General features: G+C 40.7%; 1 protein-coding gene across 3 annotated transcripts in view; it reads left to right on the forward strand.

Annotated features, from left to right (window-relative positions):
* NCALD (neurocalcin delta) overlaps positions 1-16,310 on the forward strand; it is a 404,040-nt gene that overhangs the window by 115,485 nt on the left and 272,245 nt on the right. For all 3 annotated transcript variants that reach the window (XM_086695133.1, XM_086695132.1, XM_025922630.2), the window contains exon 2: positions 12,407-12,459. The gene's annotated coding sequence lies outside the window, so the exon portion shown is untranslated. The remainder of the gene's footprint in view (positions 1-12,406; positions 12,460-16,310) is intronic.

Raw genomic sequence — 16,310 nt, forward strand, 5'->3', positions numbered from 1 at the left:
TTCTACATATTAATGAACATACCTTTCTTTTAAAGTTTTCTTAGTTGGGGGTGCCTGGGTGGCTCAGTCGGTTAAGCGGCCAACTTCGGCTCAGGTCATGAACTCGTGGTTCGTGGGTTCAGGTCCTGCATTGGACTCTGTGCTGGCAGCTTAGAGCCTGGAGCCTGCTTTGAATTCTGTTGTCTCTCTCTCTGCCCCTCCCCTGCTCATGCTCTGTCCCTTTCTGTCTCTCAAAAATAAATAAACATTAAAAAAAATTTAAAGTTTTCTTAGTTGAACCATATTCCTTTTTAGTTGACCCTTTTCTAGTATTGAGCATAGAAATGTAGTGAGTATATTTTAACTCACCTTCCCCCAATAGGAATCATTGCCTTATTTACCTATCACACACCACCCCACCTCCCCCCCCCCCCCCCAAATTTGGAAAATACCGGGTGGTTCTTTAGATGCTTTTTCATGCTTCTAAGGAGTTTGCTGGACATTTCTTCCTTCTTCTTCTTCTTCTTTTTTTTAAATTAAGCAACTTTATTGTAAAACAAAGCACAGAAAGACACCCCCCTTCCAAATCAAATACATAGCTTAATAAATACCCATAAGGCTAAAACATTTGTACTGACCACCCAAGTCAGGAAATAGAAATTTGCCTCTCACCCCAGACACCTCTTCCACATGCCTGGTTTCAATTATAGCCCTTCTGCTTTCCTTCATAAGTGACCATTATTCAGACTTTTATAGTAATCACCCAAATGTGTATCCCTAGAAAATGCTTTTTAAAATATTCACTCATTTAAAAAATTGATGCACCTTTCTTTTAATATAGAGTCCTGCTGCATCTTTTTCTTTTTTGTATAGTTTATGCGTGGATAAATCCAGCCTTCTGACCTTAGTAGAGTTGCTCATAGTGTGGATTTTGCCGCTTGCATACTCCTGAGACATTTCACTGTGTTCCTCTGTCTTCCATATTTCCTGCAACGTGGTAGCTGGATTTCAAGGTTTGGTTAGATTCAGATAGAATTTTTTTTTTTTTTTTTGGCAGTTTTAAAGGAGTGTTCAGGAAGTGTGTAATATCTGCCTGATCCCTCTTTTTGTAAACTTAACAATTGTTGATGCTCAGTGCTTAGAATTACTTATGTCCTGGAGTTGACATTCTAGTTTAGACTTTTTTTTTTTTTTTTTTTTAATTTATCAGGTGGAATACTTTTATAAAGAATTGTTTACCTCCCTCTATTTTTTGGTCACTCAGTGGTATATAGTTCATATAATAGGAGAGACAAGAAAAATATTTGGATCTTCTTGTTTATCAGGTTTCAAAATAATGAATTTGTTCCCTTTCATCTTCCAAAGGTGTATATACGTGTGTGACCTTGGGGATGTAAGCATTTAGTTACAATTATCATTTTGCAAGCTCAAAGCCCAGTGGCAGCCTTTTCAAGTTGGCTCCTGCTTACTTTTCCTGGGTGTCCTTGTAGATATAAAACTCCATGGATCGAAAATTCAAGAACTACTTCTCTCGATCAACCTTTTCTTCATTCTTTTATGGCCTCAGCTGACCAGGGAATAGTGTTTGTAGAACAGGGCACGCCCTCTATAGAAAGAGCATATGTGCTTTCTGTTTACAAATATTCTGGGCTTTGTGTTTAGAGACCAGAGCACTGGCTTCCTGTCGGGCCATTCTCTCTGGAAATGAGATTGCTTTGCTGAAAAGATTTGATATTAATAGTTTTCTCTACAATAACATATTCTTCTATGAGGCATGTGCTCTTGTCTAGTCAGATATCTGGGATAAAACTAAAAATGGTCAAAACACTGTCTTAATTTTTCCCCTGTAAAATTCTCCATGTAATCCAATGCATATCTATAAATTAACCTTTGGGAAAAACTATAATTAATCTTATTAAATGTGAGATTGCCTCAGGCTTTTTTGTGTGTGGGGGGTAGAAGAATTTGCATTAAAATTAGCTTTGCCTTCAAAACATAATTTCCGATCTTCAAAGGAAATTTATCACATCCCTCCCCTGTTGGTAACCTGCTTTTCCTTTGGTTCAAGTGCTGTGCTTTCTCTTTTCATCTTCTCAAGCTTGGACAATTCTGAACATTTTAACTCTCTTGTTTCTGTTTCTGTGACACTGGCTTTCTGGCCACAGGGCTCCTGAGAAAATTTGCCAGAAGTAATACTTGACCTAGCACACAAAAACAGAACCACCCATCAGAAGGAATAAAGGTGGTTTTGAGAAGCTTATGACATCAGTCTGTGACAGTTGTTTTTTTTAATTCTATTTTTTATTTTTTAAAATTCACATCCAAATTAGTTAGCATGTAGTGAAACAATGATTTCAGGAGTAGATTCCTTAATGCCCCTTACCCAATTAGCCCATCCCCCCTCCCACAACCCCTCCGGCAACCCTCAGTTTGTTCTCCATATTTATGAGTCTCTTCTGTTTTGTCCCCCTCCCTGTTTTTATATTATTTTTGTTTCCCTTCCCTTATGTTCATCTGTTTTGTCTCCTAAAGTCCTCATGAGTGGAGTCATATGACTTTTGTCTTTCTCTGACTGACTAAATTTCACTTAGCATAATACCCTCCAGTTCCAGCCATGTAGTTGCAAATGGCAAGATTTCATTCTTTTTGATTGCCGAGTAATACTCCATTGTATATATATACCACATCTTCTTTATCTATTCATCCATCGATGGACATATGGGCTCTTTCCATACATTGGCTATTGCCAATAGTGCTGCTATAAACATGGGGGTGCATGTGTCTCTTCAAAACAGCACACCTGTATCCCGTGGATAAACGCCTAGTAGTGCAATTGCTGGGTCGATTTTTAGTTTTTTGAGAAACCTCCATACTGTTTTCCAGAGTGGCTGCACCAGCTTGCATTGCCACCAACAATGCAAAAGAGATCCTCTTTCTCCACATCCTCGCCAACATCTGTTATTGCCTGAGTTGTTAATGTTAGCCATTCTGACAGGTGTAAGATGGTATCTCATTGTGGTTTTGATTTGTATTTCCCTAAAAGATACTTTCTTTAAATTTTATTTATTGAAATAAAATTGTTGTTGCCTGAGTTGTTAATGTTAGCCATTCTGGCAGGTGTAATGTTGTATCTCATGGTGGTTTTGATTTGTATTTCCCTGATGATGAGTGATGTTGAGCATTTTTTCATGTGTCGGTTGGCCATCTGGATGTCTTCCTTGGAGAAGTGTTTATTCATGTGTTTTGCCCATTTTTTCACTGGATTAGTTGTTTTTTGGGTGTTGAGTTTGATAAGTTCTTTATAGATTTTGGATACTAGCCCTTTATCTGATATGTCATTTGCAAATAGCTTCTCTCATTCTGTGACAGTTTTCTTTTGGTTTATATCATTCTTATTTGCAGACTGGTTAATACTTATGGGTGTTTTATTGTAGAAGATTGTTCTACAAAAGATCTATCTGATTCTTAAGTCTTAGCTTGACTTAGGGGGCCTTCATTCTTTAGCTTGACTTTCAAGGCCCTCTGCAGCCTTATTACTGTCCTTCTCAAAAACGCTCAGTGACTCTCTGTTGCCTATTGGACTGAGTATATACTTTTCACTGTGCTTCCAATTGACCTCTCTAGGTTCATCTCTTCTTTTTCCTTTGGACACCCCTTCAGATCAGCTACATTAGATTGCTTCAATTTCCCTGGTAAACTGTCATGCTTTCCTACTTTGGCCTTTGCTCATGTAATTATTTCCATTTGGAATGGCCTTCCCTTCCCTTCCATCTCTACGTACAGAAATACTATTCTTGTTTTTAAGACCAATGTGAAATGGCCCTCCTTCATGAATTTCTTCCTGATTCCTCCAAAGAAATTACTTTATCCTACCTTTGAACTTCCAGGCAATTTGTCGATGGCAGTTGCTTTGTATTATTTTGTTACATAGTTAAATGAACATTGTTGTTGCCAGCATTTTATGTGTCTAATATACCCACTCCTGGAAAATAAATAGGATGACGATATATCCAGATGTTCCCAAGACAGCTCCAGATTTCCTGGGACAGCCCCAATATATGCTCTGTCCTAGCACCCTGTCTGGTTAGCATCCTCTTTCACTCTGAAAAGTGTCTTCATTTGAACAATAAATTAAGCAGGCATTCTTGGAATAAAAACTGGAGGATTGGGGCTGCATCATATTCATGTTTGAATCGTGGTCATTTATCAGGAGGGGAGGTATAAGGGCAAAGAAGAAGGCAGACTGTCTTGTGCAGGGGCCGCTGTGCTGAGGCCATCAGGAAATGCTCAGGAGGTTACCTTGATTCCTCCAGGGCTAGTCCTCCTCCAGGCACTGCCCAGAAGCTCTTACTTTTCCATCAGAAAGCTGCATTCCCTGAGGGCTTAGTAAATAATCGCTCCCAACATGAAGGGCTGTGGGTGTTGTTTCCCCCTCAGGTCAGTGCAGCGAGCGCTTATAAGAATATTTGGCGTTGTGGGGGATATTTAGTGCACATGTGAAAGGGCCTTTATTTCCTTACCTATTATTTTTTTATTTTTCATTCGTTTTTTATTTTTAAAACCAACTGACAGAAAAGTTGACAGAATAGTACATAGTCACAATCTCATTTTGCTACACGCGCTTTCTCGTTCTTGCTTGTTCCATATATACACACATTGGATCAAGTTTGTGTTTAAGCAAGTTTTTTCTATACATGTGCACATTCTTTTCTGACTCACTTGAATACAGGTTGAGAATACAATGATACTTCACCCCCAAATACTTCTCAAGTGAATGGGGACATTATTCCACATAACCGCAATATCATGATTATACCCAAGACAATTAACAGTAATTCCTAAACCACCTAATACACAGTCCCTGTTGTGTTCTTTTTTTTTTTTAATTTTTTTTTCAACGTTTTTTTAATTTTTTTAATTTTTTAATTTTTTTATTTTTGGGACAGAGAGAGACAGAGCATGAACGGGGGAGGGGCAGAGAGAGAGGGAGACACAGAATCGGAAACAGGCTCCAGGCTCTGAGCCATCAGCCCAGAGCCCGACGCGGGGCTCGAACTCACGGACCGCGAGATCGTGACCTGGCTGAAGTCGGACGCTTAACCGACTGCGCCACCCAGGCGCCCCCCTGTTGTGTTCTTAAATAGGTTTTGGAGCCATTGTCTCTTCCACCTCTTTTAATCATGCATAGTCTCTCTGCCTGCGTGTTTGTATGTGTGTGCACGTGTGTATGCACAAGCAACACATACCGTTAACATGCAGTGTTTGAAATTCCGCTCCTCTCCCCCTCAGAGAATTTTGCTTTTACCCACTAAGTTTCTTCTTCCTCCTTGATTCTCTAAAGATAGTTCCACCTTTGCCAGATTTGCTCCCTGCTTTGTATAATTGAGGGACGAACAATCTGAGATGAGTTAATGGGTTGGAGTAAAGGAGAGGGGGGAAGAGAGGTGAGGGCTTTGGAAGTTGGTCCTGAGGCTTTAGAAAGGCCTGGGGCGCCTGGGTGGCGCAGTCGGTTAAGCGGCCGACTTCAGCCAGGTCACGATCTCGCGGTTCGTGAGTTCGAGCCCCGCGTCGGGCTCTGGGCTGATGGCTCAGAGCCTGGAGCCTGTTTCCGATTCTGTGTCTCCCTCTCTCTCTGCCCCTCCCCCGTTCATGCTCTGTCTCTCTCTGTCCCAAAAATAAATAAACATTGAAAAAAAAAAAAAAAAGGCCAAACTTCCTCCCTAGAGCCCACCCAACCCAGTAGCTTGAAGATGTGGGGACTCGGGGAGGAGTGAAAGGAGCTTTTTGCAAAGCAAGTGAAGCTGGCAATACCATGAATTGGTCTAAAAACTTTTATTGTGTGCTAGGCACTGTGCTAGCCTCTGGGGGTAAATTTTGGATCTGAACTGTCTCTACCTCATCGAGGTCAGTGTCCATGGAGGGTGATGGGTTTGGAATTAATAACCACGATAATGAACACGTAACCGTTGGTTGTGATTAAGTGCAATAAGGGAAAAGAAGAGTAGGCTGCCTAGTATGCAGCAGAAGAACCAGATTTTCTTTTGAGAGGTCAGGGAAAGTCTCTCAGAGGAAATCACACTGACCTTGAGAGCCAAAGAATGAGTTCATGTTAGGCAAGTGGAGAGTAGTTAGGAAAGGGCCTCCACATGTACCAATGGCTGCCTGAAGGAGCGAGGCAGACCCTACAGAGGGCTGGGACACCCGGATCTGAGCAGTGGAGAAGGAGGGCAGTGTCAGGTGAAGAGAGAGGGAGGGGATGGACTGCATAGGCCCAGGGAGGAGTTTTCATCTCCCAAGAAGCAGAATTGTTAGATGGACCCTTTTGGAGGTGGGATGGGGAGGAGATGGTTGGCTAGGACACAGAGACCTGGATATCACAATCAGTGGAAAACTAAGCAGTTGTGACCAGGTTGGAGCACATGGTGTGAGGGGGGACACTATGCTGAAGTTTAGGTTCTTTCTGTAAGTAACCCATTGAAGAGTGGGTATGGACAGGGAAATGACATGTCAAATGTCATTTATCTTTGAAAAAGATAAATGTCGAGGATGGATGAATTAATTGATGACATGAAAGGCTAAGAGACTGGGGCACCTGGGTGGCTCAGTCGGTTAAGCGTCCGACTTCTGCTCAGGTCATGATCTCACGGTCCGTGAGTTCGAGCCCCGCGTCGGGCTCTCTGCTGACAGCTCAGAGCCTGGAGCCTGTTTCAGATTCTGTGTCTCCCTCTTTCTCTGGCCCTCCCCTGTTCATGCTCTGTCTCTCTCTGTCTCAAAAATAAAAATAAACATTTAAAAAAAAAAAAAAGGCTAAGAGACTTTGAAATTGTCCAGTAGATAGAGGGTGAAGGCTTGACTTGGGGAGTGACAGTAGGGACGAGGATAGGAGACCGAGACGCTCAGCAGGTGCAATCTATAGAACTTGGTTATCAATGAGAGGAGTATTAAATGATGTCCAGTATCCTGGCTTGTGTGATGAGTGGAAAGGGATAGCAAGAAGGGGACCAGCTTGGGCAATAGATGATGAGTTATATTTATCCCTGATAAGTGCTAAGTGCTTGTGGGAGATCCAGCCTGATGTCACCTAAGTAACTGATTAGCTAGTGTTTTCTGACATTGATGAAATTCTCTCTGGATATTTTTGATATGTTAACATGGTTTTTATTGAGGGAGTTGGAAGCATGCAAACTACTTATAAAGGAGTGCTTGCATTTTACAACTGACAGATTGCTTTATTCTGAATGGCCCATGACAGACTTATTTTTTGTACTTAAGAGACATTTGACTTTGTCACAGTTTTGAAAATATGTTATTTTTGGTTTGTTTAGATGGTGGGTTTTCAAAAACAGTTAAATATTACAACGAGGCTTGCTGCGTTTTGTTTTGTTTTGTTTTGTTTCCCCATTCAGTTTCCCATTAAATATACAAGTCTAACATCTGGCACTCTTCTTTTTAAGGACTCTGGAAAAAGAGCTGCAAGGATTAGACTTAGCACTTGACAAATCATCCAACTGTAATATTTTCATCTAGAGTTGAGTCTGAAGCTGACTGAAATGGCCATGTCAGGAACGGCACTGTGTAATGTTACAGAGGAGAGGAGCCACTTAGGAGAGTTCCTAATATGGTCGGGGCATTCTCGAGATGCATGGAATAACCCATTTGTATGGTATCATCCACGCTGGGAATGCAGCTATAACGTGTCAAGTGACAGGCTCCACAGAGCATTTCTTTTCTGTTATTTGTCAGACTACAGCCCGTTGGCTGATAATGGCGTTTCCTCTTACATTGCTTCATTTTTCAATAGCAAATCCTTGGACTCTGAACTGGAAAGTCTCTTTTCCAGCTTGAAAGTCATATATTCTTAGAGTTGGAAAGGACCTCAGTAATTCTCTTAATCCAGACCCCTGGTATTTTTGCACATGAGGAAAACGAGACACAGAGAGGTGAGGCAATTTGGCCACAGTCAATCAGATAATTATTGAACCCTCCAGCCCACCTAGACTCCCCCTTTCAAAGGGGCAGAATGGCAGCCTCCCTCCTGCTTTTAGTTTATTTGCCAGAAGTTAGTCTTTTTCACATCATGAAGCCGCTTGGAAATAACCTAACTCGTTTGAAAGAAGAAAAGATGTGGTTTTCTCAGAACACGTATTTCTGTTTTTTTCCAAATGGGTTTTCATTCTAACTCAGCGTGACTCTCCTCTATTCTGAGAGAGCTTTCACGCCACTGTGTGACATCTCTCTAATGGCTGTCTCCGCCCAGCTGGACATCTGTAGAACAGTTTCAGCAAAACCCCATGCCCTTTGGAGCATGGCATTGCCTCGAAATTCCGGAAAGGACAGATGCTAGAAACTGGACAGCACCTTTGCCTGAGTCCTTAAAACAGGTGATACCAGGAACTTCTCTAGAACAACCACTGATCAAAATGAGACTTTTGAAAGGATCCTTGATTTCTGAAGTTAGAAATCTCACACTTGTGTCCTAGGACTGAACACCCCTGTGACTCCCGAGGCCTGTAGCCTTCGCCGCTGCTGGAGGGCGGGCGTGCGGTGGGCAAGGTGGTACCTGGAGCCTGGCCCAGCCAGGGAAAGCAGGGGAGATTTGAAAATGAGTTGTGAGTGAGAAGAGGGAAATAACCCATGGGGTACTTAACCATTTACTGTCTCAGCTTGTGGGGAAAGGCTGTGGGAGCCCCATGCTCAGGAACCACAATGTCTGCTCGGTCCTTTCTCTCTACACTTTCTCCCCACAAAATAATCTTCTGGTCTGGGTGTGGGGTTTGGGGGCTGGAGCAGGTGGTAAACATTGCTCTGGCTCTGTTGTCTGTGCTCTGAGACTAAGTGCTGGGCTTTAGAAAGCCAAAAGCCTTTTCTCTGCTCCTGCTGGAACATCTCATCTGTGAGGTCGTGGATGCTACAGGATCCTCCTTCCGGAAAAGGGGAGGGTCTCAGGGGCTAAGACGAGGAGGAGGAACATCAATTACTAGCTCCAAACGGAATCCCACTACATTTGTAAGAGCTCAGTTAAAGGAAAACAGGGAATGCTTAGTGTGATGTTCTTAATATGAGCTGTTTCCAGGAGCAGCAAATGAGTGCTTGTTGTCTGGGCTAAGCACACAGAGGGATGGAAAAATGCATCCTGGTGGATTATCCTCAAATCTTTGAAGTAAACAGAATTTTTTTCTTGCTGTTATAAAGCTTAATTCTGTACCAGAATGGTCACAGAATATTAGAATTCTATGGGAACTCAGAGATGACATGTGCTGGGTATTCTCTGCCGTCCCCAAATTCTCTGTCATCTCCTTCTCAACATTGTTTTCAGCCTTGGGATGCTCATCTCCAGGGATCACATCAATGGGCTTATCTGCCCTCTGGCTTCTCTTCGGATTTGGCCAATAGGAGGTACCTACTTTATCCCTTGGCAGTTTCCTTAACCCTGTCCATGCCCTGTAAATAATCCCCTTCATTAAAACGCCCATTCGAGTGTGTAATCTCTTTCCTCCTGGAACCCTGACTATGACCATTTTACAGGTGAGGAAACTGGGGCACAGAGACGCCCACTGGCTTATTTGGTGGTGTCTCTTTTTTCCTCCTTTTCTCTGCCATTGATGAGCATTCACAAATTGAGACCCCAAGACCCTGGAATACTGGACTGGGGATGAGGAAACCCCTGGCACTATAGTCTGCTCTGCTCTAATGTGATGGCACGTTTCTAAGAATTTTCCTTTAACTTAAAAGTGGTGTCCTTAAAAATGATATTTTACATGGTATATACATACCATGGAGTAGTACTCAGCCTTAAAAAAGAAGGAAATCCTGTCATTTGCAGCAACATGGATGAACCCTGAGGACATTATGTGAAGCGAAATAAGCCAGTCTTGCATGATTCTACTTAATCAGAAGTGTCTAAAGCAGTCACACTCGTACAGCAGAAGCTAGAGTGATCGTTGCCAGAGGCTGGGGGAGGTGGAAAAGGGAAGTTGCTGTTCAGTGGATGTAAGTTTCAATCATGCAAGGTGGACAGCTTCTAGAGATCTGCCGTACAACATGGCACCTATAGTTAACGGCACTGTATTATACAGCTAAAACTTTAAGCGGGCAGATCTGTTTTTTAAAAATCATACACACAGAATAAGAAGGGGAAAAAAAGTATTTTAATAGGTAAAAAGTTAGAGGTTAAAAGTAGTTAGGGAGAGGACACACCTCGGGGAGGACTCTGTCCATGAGGGCACGGCTGGGCTGGTGGAAAGTCAGGAATTGCCTTCTTCCTCCAGGGTGGAGGCAACTGTGCCAGGACCTGGCTGGTGGAGTGGGGCCAAATTTGCCCCCTGCCTTCCCAGGCCAGTGCCTTGAGCACTCATTTCCATACTTCAGTGTGTGAGAAGTCAAAATTTCTGATCATGCTTGTGTGTGTGTGTGTGTGTGTGTGTGTGTGTGTGTGTGTGTGTGTGAGAGAGAGAGAGAGAGAGAGAGAGAGAGAGAGAGAATTTGCATTCTTCCTTTTATTGACTTTTATTCCTTTTATTTATTTGCATTCTTGCTTTATTGACTTTCCTAAGTTCTCTGAAGAGTTTTTTTTTTAACCTCTCATGTTTCATTGCTTCTGAGTCGAGTTTTATTTTTCTCACATTTTGAGACTCTGATACCGGAATGTGTCTACAACCAAATGCATCTTGTGTTGCAATTGGTCCGGTGGTATTTGTGCCGTAGTTGCATTGCCTGGGCACGTGTGAACTTGGTAGTTCTGGTAGCAGAAGAAGACAACGGAAACCCCTCCCCCAGCGATTCAGTCAGCGATCCATTTGATGACCATCTGAGAAAGGAATGTAAGTCCTAGGTGTTGACTGAAATCTCCTGGCATCTATTAGTAAGATCTTCTTGCCAACACCAACACTTGTGGAAAAGCATCCGAAGCTCAGAAGAAGATCCCAGATACAATACTTGAACACTTTTAAAACATGCTGCATTGCTGGGGCGCCTGGGTGGCTCAGTTGGTTAAGCGTCCGACTCTTTGATTTCTGCTTAGGGTCATAATCTCATGGTTCGTGAGTTAGAGCCCCACGTGGGTTTCGGTGCTGACACGGCGGGGCCTCCTTGGGATTCTCTCTCTCTCTCTGCCCTTTTCCCATGTGCATGTGCATGCATTCTCTCTCTTTCTCAAAATAAATAAACTTAAAAAAAAGGAAATGCTGCATTACTAAAGGCTTTGGTGGCATAGAGGACAATATTGTGTGGGAAAACACACTCATTGGATATTATGTCAACTGTCATTTGAAGAGTGGCTTCCGACTGAATGCCTAAACCAAAGTAAATTTGCATACCTAACCAATTTATTTCACTTACATTTTCATACTCTCCTTTTTGATGGGTATAATAAAACTCAGGTCTTACATAAGTCTAATAGAGACTTTCAATAAGTATAAAATTAAAGTTCTAAATGTTAGTATTGTATCACAATTTAATTTGCAGCCAATTTTTTTCTTACTGTTCTTTAAAACAGCATTGTCTGTACAATCAGTGAACCTTAACAATTGATGGTATGTGGTAGTGAACGAGGAAGTCTGTTAAATTAGCAGCATGAATCAAAAGATGAGTTAGAAAGCTCAGGAATGAGGAGGGAGTTTAGTAATTCTTTAACTCTATACATATTTATTGAGTTTTTACTGTGAGACCAGTGCTAGGCAAGGCATAAGGATATAGCTGTAAACAAAATAACTATGATCCCTGGGCTCACAGAGAAGACGAGATATACTGAGTAAGTAGTTGCATGCATGATGTTAGAGAAAAGTGCAGGCTTCTTTGGGAAAGTAAATAGAGGAACTTAAGATAGTCAAGGGGAGTGGATGGTCTGGCTGAAGAAGTGACACTTGAGTGGAGAATGGAAGGACCAGTAGGAGTTAGTCATGTGGAGGTGAGTGGGGAAGGGGGAGGGAGTGGGGAAGGGAGTAGGAAAGGGAGAGCCGTGTGTATAAAAGCAGGGAGGTGGCAACGAAGGAGAAGCTGAAGGAAGTCCAGTGTAGCTGGAGCACAGACAGTGGTAACAGAGATGAGAAACAAAGCTAGAGAAGTAGGTGGGCAACAGATGATGAAGGGCCTTTAGAAGACATGGCAAGGAGGTTGGCCTTTATCCCAAGAGTAAGAGGAAGTTGTGGAAGGGGTTCCAGGAGAGGTATAGCGTGCCATGCTCAAATTTTAGAATTGTCATTCTGGCTGTTGGGCAGAAATGGAGTGCTGTAGGTCGAGGGCAGATGAAAAGAGTATGATAGTAGTCATCCTCACTTGACTGGGGGAAGGAAGCCGGGATGGGCAGAAGTCCAAATGCTGCAGGGGAATCCCGGAGCGAGTGGTATTTCCCATCGTCGGTTGCATTCCTCAGATATTACATCCTTAGTTCCTGGTAACCTAAGACAATAACTTTATTTGTTTTTGACAGAGTGACTTCTTCTGACTTGAGCCTACGGTGTGCTTTGAGAAATCTGCCACCAGGTAAATATAGAATAAGATTTTTCAGATTTATAAGCCATACTTTTCTCCCAAGACTCCCTAAGACCTAAATCCAACATCTTATTTGAGCCTTGCCATAGCCTTCTGAGTCAGGTGCTGCTTTATTTTCATCTTGCACATGAGGAAATTAAGGCACAGGGAGGTTAGGCAACGGTATCAACATGCACAAAGCTGTTTATCACAGCATAAATTATAATAGCCAAATAAGGAGGAAAGAATCTAAACATGCAATGGTAGTTAAGTTGTGTCAAATCAATTATGGGACATAATTTGATGGTGTTACTTTAATAATATTCTTTATCAGATTAAGAAGTTTCTCTCCTATTCCTAGTTTGTTCAAAGTGAATTTCACCTGCATGTTGAATTTTATTAAATGCTTTTCTAATCTACTGAGGTGATCAAATGATTTTTATCCCTTGATAAAAATCTTGTTCATGGTAATTGACTTTAATTAATTTTAGGATGTTAAGCTAGCTTGCATTGCTAAGATAAAACCAAACTTGATCATGGTGCATTATCCTTTCTACACTCAGCGAGATGTAGTTTGCTAAATTTTAGTCCCAAGATTGGCCAAAATTTTCCTGTCTGGTATTTTCCTCTTCAGGAATGGTTTTCAAAATATTAGAATTACTGGTTCCTTGAAGGTGTGATGAAACTTAATGATGAACCAGTTTGGGCATGTTGTTTTCTTTGTGGGAGGAATTTTTACCCTGTGTTTTAACTTCTGATTTATCTAGGTTTTCTATTTCTTCCTGAGTCAGTTTTGGTAAGTTTTGTTTGTGGCTCTATAGACACATTTCTGTTGGCTTTGTATGCAGGAGGGGAATTTCTGGGTCTTGGGGTAGGTGTATGTTCCACTTCAGCAAATACTATCAAAGAGTTTTCCAAAATGGTTGCATTAATTTAAAAATTTAACTGCCAATCAGGAGTGTGTGATAGTTCTGATTTTCTATATTTTTGCCAGTACAAGGTATTTTCTGTTTTTGTTGGATTGTTTTTTTAATTTAAGCTCTGCTGGTAGGTGTATAATATCAAGTTGTAGTTTTAACTTGCATTTCCCTGTCGACTAATGAAGTTGGGTACATATTCATATATTAATTGACCATTTGTATATCTTGTTTATGAAAGTCCTTTTCAAATCTTAAAAAAATTGAGGTGCTTATTCAAGTCTTTTGGAAATAAAATTGGGTTGTCTTAGTGAATTGTCTTTCTTATTGAATTGTAGACATTTTTAATAATAAGTGTTCTGGATTTGAGCCTTTGCCAGGTTATATATATTGTAAATATCTCCTCTTTTTCCTGTGGTTTATCTTCCAGTTTTTAATGAACAGAAATTCCTTTAAAATGATATAAATTATTCATTTTTTTTCTTTTGTGGTTGGCACTCCTGTTCTATTTAAGAAATTTTGGCATTATTCCAAGATCAGAAAGATGTTTTCTGTTTTCTTCTGAAAGCTGTATGATTTTATTTTTACATTTTGATCTATAATACATCTGAAATTGATTGTATTGTGTATGATGTGAAGTAAAGGGTCAAGATTAATTTTTTCTATGTGGGTACACACTTGACCAGGCACATTCCTTTTGCTGTAGTACTATTTTTTTTAAGTTGAGAAGCTTTTTTTTTTTTTAAATGAATATTTATTTATGATATAGTTGTCAAGTAAGCTGTCTGTAGTACTATCTATTTATTTATTTTGGTTAGGCTTACTGAGGTGTAAGTAATACACAGTAAAATTCACTCTCTTGAAATTTATGGTTTAATAAATTTCAACAACTGTATACAATCATGTAACCATGACCATGGTCACAATGCAGAGTATATCCAACATCTGAAAGAGTGTTCCTTTGGACTCTCTTTACCTGCAGCCCTTGACAACCGCTGATCTGATTTCTGTTCCAGGGTTTTTCTTTTCTCATAATATGTAAATCAAGTTGTCCAATATGTAAACTTTCATTTCAGGCTTCTTTCATTTAGCATAAAGTCTTTGAGATTCCTGCCTGCTTTTCCCGTATCAGTAGTTTGTTCTTTTTTATTACTGAGTAGAATTCCATCGTGTGGATGTACCACAACGTGTTTATCCATTCACCAGTTGATGAGCACTTGGGTTATCGATAGTTTTGGGCTATATTAGCAAAGCTATTGTAGTCACTGATTAATGGGTCTTTGTACAGATTTATATTTTCATTTTTCTTGGGTAAATTACTACAAGTAGGATTATTGGATCACGTGGTAAGTATAGCGACTGTATGCTTAACGTTGTTTAAGAAAAATCCCTCTAGCTGTTTCAAAAATGACTGTGCCATTTTGCATTCCAGTCAGCAATATAGGAAAGTTTTAGTTACTCCACAGCCTATCAGCACTTAGTATCAGTCTTTGTAATTTTAGCAGTTTGAGTTCGTATATAGTGGTACCTTCTTGTAGCTTTAATTCTCCCTTCCCTAGTGATTCCTAATGTTGAACACCTTTTCAAGTGTTTCTTTGGCGTCTGTATATCTTTGGTGAAATGTCTGTTCAAATCATTCCCCCATTTTTAAACTCCTGTTACCTATCTTTCTGTTATTGATCTATAATCGAATATATTGGGGATACAAGCTTTTTATCAAACGTGCTTTAGAAGATCAGAAGTTTTTAATTTTCATGAAGTTCAACTTAATCAAAATTTTTTCTCTTATGGTTGTCAGGATTCTAAAACCAAGAATACAAATATGTTCTTGTTTTTTTTTTCTAGAAATTACATAGTTTTAAGCTTTACATTTAGTTATATGACACATTTTGAGGTAATTTTTGTATCTGGTGTGAGGTAAAAGTCAAGGTTTACTTTTTTATATGGACATCTAAATTTCCAGCACTATGTGTTAAAAAAGCTATCCTTTTTCTTTTTTAATTACCTTGGCACTTTTTTTTCTCTCCTCCTCCTCTGGTACTCTAATTACATGCATATCAGACTATTTGATATTGTTCTACAGTTCTTGGATACTTAAAAAAAAATTCTTTCTCCTTGGATAATTTCTTTTGACCAGTCTTTAAGTTTACGGATTCTTTTCTTTAAATGTATCCTATCTCCTCATCAGCCTATCAAAGGAAACCTTTACTTCTGATATACATTTTTATTTCTAGAATTTGTTTCCTACAGTTTCCATGATTTTTTCCATCTTTTCCTGCATTTTATTCTTCTTTTAATGAGCACCTTTTACATATTAATCATAGCTATTTTAAAATCTCAGTCTGAGTGTTCCAATATGTGAGTCATAGCTGTCTAGTTCTGTAAGTTGCTTTATCCTGACAGTGGGTTGTTTTTCCTTAGTTTTTTAAAATACGTCATAATTTTGGTTTCATGGTGGACACTTTTTCTTTTGTAAGGTCATCGATGTGAGGGTTTGAGTAATCTTGTTAGCAGATGACAGGAACCGTTATTGATACGGAGTTTGGGGGGGTTTGGGCTCCTGGTGGCTGTAGTTACCTTCAGCCTGCCAGACTCCAGCGTTGTCCAGTGGTGGACCATAGTCACCTTATGCTTCGTTGGCCTGGTGTGCCAGAGGGTTTTCCCACTGTCTAAACCCCCGTCCTTAGCCTTCGGCAGACATGCCACACCTGTTCTGCTGAGGGGATCTCTCTCCACGTTGGTGCTCATTTTGCTCGGTGCTCGGTGTAATGTGGTGGCTTTGGTGGTGAGGTCGTCAGCTTTCCTGGTCCAGCCTCAGTCTTGGGCGGGCCTTGTGTGTCCACACCTTGGGACCTGGGCTTTGTCCTGGTTCCTTGCTCCTCTTCACAGCAGCCGATCTCTGCCTTGTGTCTGTGGGTGTCTTGGTGGGAGAGAGCATCCTGCCCC

The sequence above is a fragment of the Puma concolor genome, chromosome F2 (assembly GCF_028749965.1).
Source record: "Puma concolor isolate L17-30 chromosome F2, mPumCon1.1.hap2, whole genome shotgun sequence".
NCBI classification, from domain to species: Eukaryota; Metazoa; Chordata; class Mammalia; order Carnivora; family Felidae; genus Puma; species Puma concolor.